Genomic DNA, 12,057 nt, shown 5'->3' with positions numbered 1-12,057 from the left:
ACTTTCATGAATCAAAATCTCAGAAAATTTGACAGTAGCAGGGAGGGGGAGAAAGAAAGATATAACATTCTGTCTTTTTGCACCAACATTATATGCGCTGGATATTAAAACCTGTGATCTGTCAGTGCTCTTTAGAGCATCATATCTGCTTTATGGCTGCCTCATTGCGTTAGTGAAAACACTGGGCTGATGTTGACATTTTCAAAGCTACGTGTAACACTGAACTCTACTGATTTATTATTTCTTTTAAACGATGCTTCTAAATTAATGTACTGACACTTGCTCATATGCTACTACTTATTGAACACTATTGTTAGTCAGTTTTCAAAATATTTCTCCACAGAGGATCACTGGGTTGTAACATCTTCATTTACCAGTATTTTTTTTTTATCAAGTAGAATGCTACATCACCTCCTTTCTATGTTTCTCAGAATGACTTGTTTTTTGCAAGACTCCCTGGAATTTTGCTAAGGGCTGCTGTGCTAGTCATCATCATCCCATTTGAATAATAAGAATGTTTCACAGGATGGCTTTATTGGTAAACCAGAGGCAGACTGCAAGTAGTGACTTCAGAAACGTGTTTTGCCGTATTTATCTGAATTCAGAAAATTCAGGACTTTGGCACAGTGGTTTATCTCTTTTCCTTTGTGGCCAATATTTATGACTGTGAACTGTCATTCGTTTCATATTTCTTTAAAAATACTATAGATTTCATAGTTTAAACAGATATATCAACTGAGTAAGCATTAGAAATAATAATATAAAAAGGTCTGAAATTTGAGACAAGTGGAGATTCAAAGAAAGAAGATTCTCCAGAGAATGTCTTTTATATATGACAACATTTGAGTGCGCTGCAGATGAGAATTTAAACTGGGGCTGATAGAAAAATAAGGAATTATATTGTAAGATCTTACTTAGGATTTGCAAGAAAGGTTTCAAACTATTTAGGCCTTAAGTTTAGAATATTCTCCTATATTAGCCTTTTAAAATATTTATTCCAATCACAATAACAGTTATAAAATTATCCATTTAAATCCAGAAATGGTTATTTCTCCTTTAACTCTTTTTCCATTAATTCGTAGTATAGATTAACCACGTGATCACATAATGATATATCAGAAAATAAAAATAGACAGGGACATGTCATAATGCAGATTCTAACTCATATTTCTACAAAAATCTACTTTCTTCCCCTGACCTATCTTTCTGTATCTAAAACTGCATCTCAGACTTATCTTAATGTTCATCTTGGCTATTTTACTGTCAAATTCAGTTGAACATTGCCAAAACTTATCTCATTATTTTTTACCTGTCTTCTTTATTCCTTCATTCCTTTCACTGTTCCTAACACCAACATTCTCATAAAAGTTCGAGACTATAAGCAAGTAATTTTAGATGTCTTCCTCTTTATTTCCCTTTCTATAGAGACTGGTTCACATCATTGCATATCTTATATAAATCTTGAAAAATCAACCTTTTTTTTCTTTCCTTGACCATACAGTAAAATAGCTCTCAGGCCAGACCTTTCTTTTGTACATTTGCCTGCAGCAGCAACCCTGTTTCTGTCTTCTGAGAAGTTCATGAATCCATTTCTTGATCCATGTTCCTCACTGGTTTGACCTAACATTTTATATGAGTGCTTTTCTCTTATTGTACTGCATTGGTGCTGTTTTAAGTGCTTTATTTCCATATCACTATTCCTGTTTGAATTATGAGAATATCAGTAAAACTCCTTGATATTTTGTTTTTGTGTTCTCCAGAAACTGTTAGTAACAATTGTTCACATTTCAACCGAGATTTTGACTCTGAAGTGAATCCTAAAATAGATATTTTTGTTGTTTGTTTCCCAGTTAAGAGAATTGACTGACTGTAACTGCTGCAAAAACATTTTTTCATCAGAAATTCTTTTGGCAGGTATCTTTCAATCAATTAATGATAACTGAATTTCTCTTTGATTTTTTTTTTCTGGTTTTGGTACTCTCTAGAGGAAGGGAAACAAAATCTATTCAACATTTTAATTAAAAGAAGTGATGATAGAATTGGAACTTTTGGATTAGATGTTGAGTTTAGGATCACATGTTGACCCCCAGACAATTTGGAGTCTTAGTGATTTTGCTTTTGAAGACTTGGGTAAAGACTTGTTATTGTTGTCATGGAACTTTATGACTTCAATAAAATAAAAGAATTCTAGGACACAAGATTTTATCAGCTATCTTAGGAATAGTTCTTCCCCTGATACTATATCATGTCAACGGTGAGATACCAGGCAATGATATGCATATTTTAAATTTTCTCTGCTGGAGTAAACAAGCAAAAGATTTTTGTTAGAGGAAGGATATACTAATTTCACTTTGATGCTCTTATTTCTCCATACTTGCGGTATTATTTTTAAGCTTCTTAGAACCGATACTACTCACAGTATATTAAAATACATTATACCGTATCAAGCATTGCAAAATAATTGTCGAGTTTATTTTTAACACTTTTCTTGTCTGAAAAAGAATCTACATCAGAGTTTGTAAAAGTACAACATATGTTTACTTGTGAAAAAAAAACCCAAAACAAAACAAGAAAAAACCTCAAACCTACAGAAACTCTGAGCACTGCTTGATTTGCTTTGTTCTCTCTTTTTGAGAAAGATACTTACTTGCATTCTTTAGAAACACTTTAAAGTTTAGTTCTTAAAAGTTTGGCTTTACACAAAATGTGTTTTGGCATTCTTGAGATGGTAAAGTTTTCTTAATTATAGGTGTATAAGTTGTTGAGTTGTTTTATACTTCTTATTTTTTAAAGACTTTTCTTTCTTCAAATATGTTAGCTATAGAAAACTGAGGTGCAAGACAATATGTGAACCAGATTAAAAAGGGATCTTACTTTTTTTTAATAAATATATTGTATATTGAAATTTGCAATTAGGCTTCATAACATCAATTTAATCTTGAGTGCAATTCCATGGATTAGAATGTTGTACCTCAGAGGGTAAGACAGGCTGCGAGGCACTGAGTTCAGAATTAAAATGCATGAATGAATGTTTTGGTAAAAGGTGCCTGTTGTAGCACTAGCTACATCGGCTTCTGGTAGTAGAGACCTAGTGAAAACAATCATAGCAGAAACAAGAGATAAATTTGACATCTTCTAAAGCTGTGTCCAGTGGAGTAATTCAGGTTAGATGCTCCATGATTTCAAGCACATAAGGCAGTAGATGTGACAGGGGACATCTGTCCTATTCTAGAGCAGCACATTTGAAGACAGGTTGGCTATCCAAGGCATCTCTTACACAGTAAGAGAAGACAAAACTCTCTTCTAGAATTTGGTCAGATGAATTGCTCTTTAGACTCCATCATCTGTATTGATTAGACCTTCAGTGGCTGTGATGGGAGTTTAAACTGCTATGGATTAAGCCAGTAGCCCATACGTAAATGTCTGGTGCCACTTGAGCTTCCTTAAACTGTCCAGTACACCCACATAGTGTTCTCAGATCTAAGACCTATGGGAGACGCTTTCGTAGATGGAACAGGAACTAGAAGCATGGGGATACCTTAGAGCATGTCACAAACTCCAGTCCAATTCAGAAAAGGGGCTGAAATAAGAGCTCAGGCATCTGCCTTCTGGTGTTAGCTCATGCTTAGGTCTTGCCCGAAGCAATTGTGAGGTTACAATCTGCTTTTCAAAATTATATTTGCGCCACAATTGCTATAGTATTCAATGAGTGTTTATCTTATTTTTTTTTTAATTACTGTCATTAAATGTGCGTAGATAAATTCCGCTCTAAATAAAGTATACTAAGACTTTTCTGATGGCTGATCCTTGTTTATGCAAGTAAACATAGCTGTTTTCTCACTGTATGATGCTGTTTTTCAATTATTTGTTACATTATCCCAGTCATCTATCATGTTTGTATTAGGAGCTGGAAAAAATAAGGATTAGCATGAGAAATTATAATGTGAAAAACAGCTGTGTGAGAACCTTTATCTGTTAAGAAAGAAAATAGTAATTTTGCTAACAGTGCCTTCATAACAAGGGATTTTTTTGCGTTCCTTATTTTTCTGTACCTTTAAATAGATCATCTAAGCCGTCTGGATCTCTTGTCTTTCATCTGGTTGTATAGTTTGATCAAATATTTTTTTTTTATTAGGGTAGTAGCATAAGATAGATTATCTTAAAAATCTTGGTGTAAGTTAATCATCTCGTTTCTTAGATAAAAGATCATGGGTTTTGTCCATTTGTACTTGAGGAGTTGCCACATCTATTGATCATAAGAAAAAAAACATCCAACTTGCATGTACTTCAGTTGCACATTCAAAAATAGGCTTAATAAGGCCTAATTTATTTTTTTTTTTGGTGAAAATACATTATTTCTGTGGATGGGGAAGTTTACATAATGCATAACATTTACTCATCAACACAAATTATATTCACAGGCAAAAAGTTATTTTTCATTTCTTACGACAAGGAATATTCAGGCTATTCAGGCTAAGGGAAATATGTAAGAAAGAGGAGAAAGAATGTAAGTGCTGCTGTTAGAAGTGGCAAAGATAAGTGTTACACAGGTCTTTAATGAATAATAGGAAGGAGTGAGTGATCATGTGAGTGTAGTAGATAATGTAACAGTTTTATAAGTTTGTGTCAAGGCAATTCTTGTGGGACTCAGACCCACTTCACTTCTAGTGGGGTGAACTAACGCACCAGGAGTTCTGGTGGGACTCAAACCCACTAGTGCTTCTCTGTTTCTGGTAGGACTCAAACCCACACTTGCTCCTTGGGAATGCACCACTGAGTGGGGAGAGAGACACAGACAAAGTATAGAATTACAAAGGATTTTTTCTTAAGTAATGCGTATGCAGTGCCCAGCCTAATGCTTGGGGACCCCAATATCGAGGAAGTCAGGATTTATATATGTTACAATACAGTTGTGTAGACTTACCAAATCACCTGTGTTAAGAGGTAAGCTAATCAGTTACCATGGTTTGTGTAATAAGTGTGTGCTTGTCCCATGCAGGTGGTTAGTGGTGTGTGTTAATCTTCATTGTTCTAAACCTGTGCAGGTGGGTTGATTTTATACTGGATTCTGGTCAGTTGCTCTTCTGAGAACCTTGAGTTCATATCTAGGCCTGGGTCACCGCACTTTTCCATTGCCTGATTCTGGTCAGTTGCTCTTCTGAGAACCTTGAGTTCATATCTAGGCCTGGGTCACCGCACTTTTCCATTGCCTGAGAGTAATCCGCTGATGATAGTTCTTAACACTTCACATCTAGATTTTTGAAATGAAGGTGGAAAATGTTCAGGACTCCTTCAGAGAAAGGGTTTCAAGGTTTAGAAGTAAGACTATCAAAAACTTGTTTTGAAAACTGTGACATTTTAGTTAAAACATAATCTAAATAAATTATATTCCAGGGAAATACTTTAATGTTACATCCTTAATGCACTGAGGAAATCTCAGGTCAGTGTACAAGGTGTAATAACATATACTAAATTCTGAGCATTCACAAACCACTCGTTGGGTTTTAGTTTGAATGAATATCATTGAGAGGAAGATAAATACTCAGCTCAGCAGAAGCTGTAATATTTTACTTGTCTTTGGATGGTTTTCACCTCCAGAATCCATAAATCTATTTTGATTTTGGAGTTTCTAAGTCTTCTTGACTCATTATAGATTTGATTACAAAATGTCCTGTTCAGCTATAAAGCTTTCACAATTTCTTGTATGAGTTTACATGGGATACATTGAGCAGTTTTGCATTACAAAATTGGAACTTAAATTCTCATCTAATATATAATCTATAGTACTTACAGAGGAGTCTAAGCTCCTCTGTAAGTACAAAATTTAGGCTACATTTTTGACAATCTATGTGAGATTGTTAAATTTTTTTTAAACCTTAGGTCTAAGCTGGCATCTGCAACTGAATCTAAGGTGACAGATGATGAAAATTTTAATAATGCTAAACTTTGTCTATGTATAACATGAATTCGAACTCTGATCCTTTGGGGATGTTTTGAGGGGTAACACAACCATATACTGTTTTGACAAGTCTGCAGTTATGGTATAGTTGTTGCTTGAGCCAGCAACTCGTGTGAATACAGATAGATGGTAAACTGTATGCCTACTGATTTCCACTGAATTTTTACTTCCTAGTATCTTGGTCTTTTCTTTTATTTTTACCTACCCTCTTAAAAAAAAATGAAAAAAAAGGACATGGTTCTCTCTTTTTCTGTACTCTGTATATGTTTAAAATACTACTGTTTGTATTTCAGTTTTCTTATCCTTAGCTGCCTGCATTTTCATCTGAATTATGTTTTGTTTATAATTTCTCTCTTTCCTGATTTATCTGTTTAGCCATTTGAAGGCCATCTGTTCTAAGTGAATTTTTATTCCTTGGTATACGTTTATTTACCTTGCAGATTAAAAGTTACTGTTCTATGCTGAACCATTCTTCTCTGAATTTCCAGTAATCATTATTAGTGACATTTGTTAAGTTATGTTGGCAGTTTTCCAGCATGGCCCTCTCTTTAAGCAAAGCTACTGATTCACATTATTTAATATTTAAAAATAGTATTCCAACTCCTTACAGCTATTCTGTGTCATGATAAAGTATCCACAATTGTTTAACTGTTCAGTTCCTGTAACATATTTTTCATGTGTATGTTTACTGTTTTAAATATTCATATTATCTTCCAGTTATTATTGTTTGCAAGCTTTATTTTCCTCATTGAAGTAGCATTTCATTTCTGTGTGAAATCTGTCATGGGGTCTATTGGATAATTTATTATGATAATTTGTAATATGTCAGAAAATATCACTTGCACTTTTTGTGCCTTTCAGTCTAATTGCTAATTCATTAATCCCATCTTCAAGTGCTCTGACCTTTTATTTCCAATGTCATTTGTCCCAAGCTGAACAGGCAGCAGCAGGTGTCTCCCTAACAAGCAACTAACCGTGTCTCTCGTTTCTTGAGCTTCTGTTTTTCACTTCGAGCAAGCTGAATAAATTTATAGATTTACAGACCTCCCTGCAAGTTCTTGCATGTCTGAATTTATCAATTTAATTCACTAAAATAAGCTGTATGCTGTATTATGCATCTACTCTTCCTCTTTTTTTTTTTTTTTGTTTGATTTAAGGTGAAAGATCAAAGAGTTACTCTTCGACATGACCATAGAATAATTAGCAACTACAGCTTTACTGCTTCAAACCAACAGCCAAACATTGGTCTCTATACTCACTTACAAGAAGACACATAATTTGCATGTGTACTTAGTCACTCTTTAGTAAAGGCTGTATATGATATTCCCATGGAAAAATGTACAAACAATTCCTAACTCAGAGTAAATCTTATGCAGAAAATAAGCTTCAGATAGACTACAGCAGAAAGCCATGAAAAAATGCCAGGGAAATATAAAAAAACAGTAATCTAAAATGTTAAAGAAATCCTAAACCAGAAGCTTAGGTCAAGTGTGCAAAATATATGTATTAATTCAGTGAGGACCATAGCGGAAGTGCATATATGAATTCCCTGTTAAATTGCAGACGAGGGGTGTGTTACTGATTTCAAGTACAGGACAGACTGAAGATGTAGTTTTCAACAAAAGAGCAGTTGAAAGTGAGCAATTACTTTTCAAAGAACAAGGGACTTCCACACAGTTTACATTTAGTAAAGCAAGGCACAGAAATATTTCTAGTATTACAGTAAGACATAGAGAATAATAATAATACTTACACTTTTTCTTAATAGTAATAAAAATTAATTATTACATGATCTTTTGAGCTGATCATGTCCTGTGTTTCCCAAAGAAACTGGATAAAAAATCTTAAGTACATTATCAAGTTATTTGACACCAGAAGTGGTAGAAGACTTCCACAGTTAGGTCTTCTCAATAAGTGCTCTGAGATCTGTGGAATTTTTCTGATGATCTGTACTCAAGGGGCTGTTTATTTGAAATTTTTTGAGACTTGGAGTAAGTGAATATTGCCTTCCTGTTCACTTAACTACTGTAAGCCCAAGTAATGTTTTTTTAAATTTAGGGTATTATGGTTTTCTAATTTTAATTTTCACAATTTTAAGCACTACTAATGAACCTTTTTTTTCTTTTAAAATCCCTTTTCTGTTGCTATGTGAAAATAACTGTTCTTTTACAATTTCTGTTTTTTCTCTCGTTCATTCTATCATTCTTATTGAATACTATCAGTGAATTGCCAAAGAATCGAACTTACTTTTCGGAACAACATCCATACTCTGTCTTTTATCATTCTCCTGGATAACTCAGGATTTCATTTAAAGTATAAACGAAATTCAGGAGGTACACTAAATTACTTTAGTCGCCAGGATCCCTCATGACAAACAACATGCTTTGCTGTGTGAAACTGGTAATTTCTAATTTCTTTTCCTTGCCTTGACCATAATCCTACCTGCCCACGTTCATAAATAGGGTGTGTGCCCACTTGTTCCCTATCCCGCTTTTTTTTTCCCCTTTTCTTTTTTAAGTGTGACCAGTCACAGGTTCACAAGTTTCTGGAAATGATGGGGAATAATTTCAAATGTTCCTTGAGAAGTTATTAGCAAAAGAATGCTAGTACTAGGCCAAATCAAGTGTGAATTAGGGACCAAATATTTTAGAGTCTGGGTGAAAGAATTAGTACATAAGCATTAACACAGAACGTGTTTTAATTCTAACCAGAATAATCCTCATTTATAATTATGAGTTATTTGGACATGCCTGGCTAATGCACTTGGTTATATTAATAATTAAGTTTCAGTGACAGATAAAAACTGTACAGTGTATAGTTGGAATTCATTTTCACTGTGTTGCCAGTGAAGTGAATCATAGTCCATCAAAACAGTGGCATGAACTTTTTCAAATGAAACTCCAAAAGATAACTCGTTAGCTCAAGCATCATCAATGCTTACAGCAATGATTAGAAACTGATTGGATCCAGGGCTAGGGCTGTACTCATAAGTGTTACACTTTTCATATTCTCATACAGTTATCTGATCATTACAATAACTTTTGTTGCTATAATGATGGTGAAGAACAGTAGAAAATAGTATGAGGATTCTTGTTTCTACGTATATGTCTGATGAAGTGAAATATATGTGAAAATTAGAATTCTCTAATAGCAGAGTTAAGTTCCATTGGGACTTATTCCTCTTATTAAGTAAATTCATATGTCTACATTTTTATTCTGTCTCTTCTGGTTCGAAAAGGTTAGTCATTAGGGTTGGTCCAATTTAATAGAAATTAAATTACCTGGAGAAACTTGATGAAACAACTTCTCTATTCAAATATGTGCTTTTCCTCCAAGGAGGTGATTTGCAGTTCTGTTTTTCATGTTAAATCTTCAGCAAGTTATTTTAACAGCTTATTGTGAATCTGTCCATTTAGTCTGTTTCTACAATACGTATACTTCAGTGTACAGTACTTGATCGCTGCAAAGATCAAAGGAAGTTCAGCTGTACAGGGAAAGTTGATCAGTATCAGTTTTCCCAATCTTCCCTTAGTCCTCCTCTCTGCCTACTCAGATCTTATTTTAACCTCATTCCTCCCAGAAGTAGTGATTAAGGAGTTTGATTGAATGCTTGGTAGATTAGGAATTCATAAATACTACTCATAACTTATAACATGGCACACTTTGAACATGTTCATAAGCAATGTTGCTACTTAACCTCTGCTTGAATTTTCTTCATTTGGAAATCGTAACGGAAGGATTTTGAAAGACTTGCAGGGGACCTATCTAAACCAACTAGAGATGTATTCTTGGATATGTATTCATATTCATTAATATCGTTACTGATACTAAAAGCTAAAAAAAAAAAGCTCAAAACCTCTGTGCTGCAATTTGTCTTTTCCTCACCTTGGAAGGTAGGGACAAGGGACTGCGAAATCCTGGACTATGTCCACTTTCAATAAAATAGCAGTTTAGTAAAACGGGTTCAGGATGTAGTGCCCGGAGATATGTCCCTGGGAATGATGCCCAAAACACAACTTCACTCATACTATCTGGGGAACTGAAAGGTATTAATTCTGATCTGTTATTCTTACAGCATCAAAAATAATTCTGTTGTTTAAGAAAATTATACAAAACTTCAACATTCAGAGTTAAAAAAGAAAAAAGAAACTGCAAGTGCAACCTTACTTAAGTCCAAAATGCACCAAATGAGTGTTGGGAAGAAAATCATGTTACTTAGTCACAATAGCTTGCAATTGGTTTGCACAGTCAGTTTTTATTCTGCTATTTCCTGGCCTCTGAGGGCCTGATTAGTAATAATGCGTGGGAACTTCCAAAGAGGAGTAACTTCTTTTCCTGAGAATTTGATGCTGAATGGCCTGTCCTGAAGACAGGAGTGACATTTTTTTTCTTACAGACCTCAGGAACCTCCCCTGATCTCCACAACCTTTGAAAGATAATTGAGACTGGCTGACATTACCTAGTTCCCTCAGCACTCATGGGTGCATCCCATCATGTCCCATGGACTTGCATATGTGCAGTTTGTTTATATGTTCCTTCACCTGATCCTTCTCCACTGAAAGTTAAGTGTTCCTTGCTCCAGACTTGCCCCATAGTCTCAGACATCTAGGATTTCTGTAGACCAGACTTCTTACTGGTAAAGATTGAGGTGAAGTATGCATTGAGTACTTTGGCCTTCTCCATGTCCTTTATCACCAGGTTCCCTGCCCCATTCATCAGCAGTTCCACATTTTCTCTAGTCTTCCTTTTGGTACTTGTGTACTTGTAGTAGCCCTTCTTGCCCATGACGTTCCTCACCAGATTCAACTCCAGATGGGCTTTGGCTATCCTAACCCTGTCTCTGCATACCTGGACAGTGTTGCTATATTCCTCGGGTCACCTGTTCCTGCTTCCACCTCTGGTATTCTTTCTTATGTCTAAGTTTTGTCAGGAGCTCCTTCTACAGGCAGGCCTCCTGCCATCTGTTCTTGACTGCCTGAATGTGCGGATAGATGATTTTTGAGCTTGGAGGAAATCATCCTCATCCTTGAAAATCCACCAGTTCTCTGGGTCCACTCTTCTCTCCAGGATTCTCCTGCCTTTCTTATTGAGATCCAGAAAGAACCCTGCATTGTTCTGTCTCTGTCTCACCTCAAATGCACCCTCCCCTGTGCAGACATACATGGCCTGTAATCCCCTCCACTTAATGCGTGAAGTTTAGCTAACTGTTGTGGATTATGGTGTAAAAATTAATGCAAAATCTGTTTTGTAAAATAAACATAACAAATCCATAATTTTCTGTGAGCTATTGCTCTCTCTTCAAAAATATTTGAAGAAACATGTCGAAGTGAGAAGGTACAACTGAAATATGAAACTTAATTAACTGCAAAATACACATTTTTATGAAGCTGCAGTGTATCCTTCATAGTTTTATAATGGTGGGTGTGAGATATAACTATTTATTGAGGCAAAACTGTGTCTATGTGTATGTGCACCTCCCTCTCTTCCTTATAGCTGTACATAGGAAAAGATTATTGTTATTTTGCCCAGTGTACTTACTTCCTTTTTAGCTAACATGAAATGTCAAGAGAATTGTATAAGGATGAACAGAATGTAGTGATACTTACCACATCAACAGTAAGTTGTGGATAGGGTCTTAGTACAGTAGTACTTAGAACTGTAACGTAGGGTTGTTTTGTTTTGTTTTTTTTTTTTTTTTGTATAAAATAATATTCATGAATTTTCTTCAATTATTTGAAAACATTTGAAGTTTTGGCATCCACAGGCTTCAAAAGTAAGGAGTTTTACAGCTAATTATACTTAATGTCAAGAATCATTTCCTCATTTTCTTGTTCTAAGCTCATTTTATTTACTGTCTTCCACTTCTTTTTGTGCAAATTGACATTGAGCAATTCTTTTATAGTCTTTTTATTTTGAATAACTTAGTGTCATCCATAAATATTGTTACTTAACCATCTATCCACTTTCTAGTTGGGCAGTAGTTAGGCTATGAATTTTTCTACATCTGCCTGTCATGCTGATCATTGTTTTTTCTTGTTATATTTGTGTTCAATTTTTTGTGCATTCATTATTTGTACCCCTCTGTTGATCCTTGTCTT

At 34.9% G+C, this 12,057-nt stretch overlaps 1 protein-coding gene across 3 annotated transcripts in view; it reads left to right on the top strand.

The window, feature by feature from the left end:
* GRIK2 (glutamate ionotropic receptor kainate type subunit 2) overlaps positions 1-12,057 on the top strand; it is a 418,840-nt gene that overhangs the window by 254,801 nt on the left and 151,982 nt on the right. The window lies entirely within an intron of this gene.

Source organism: Chroicocephalus ridibundus, chromosome 3 (assembly GCF_963924245.1).
Source record: "Chroicocephalus ridibundus chromosome 3, bChrRid1.1, whole genome shotgun sequence".
NCBI lineage: Eukaryota > Metazoa > Chordata > Aves > Charadriiformes > Laridae > Chroicocephalus > Chroicocephalus ridibundus.
Note: the sequence above shows the minus strand (reverse complement) of the source record. Positions and strands in the feature narration are given on the sequence as shown.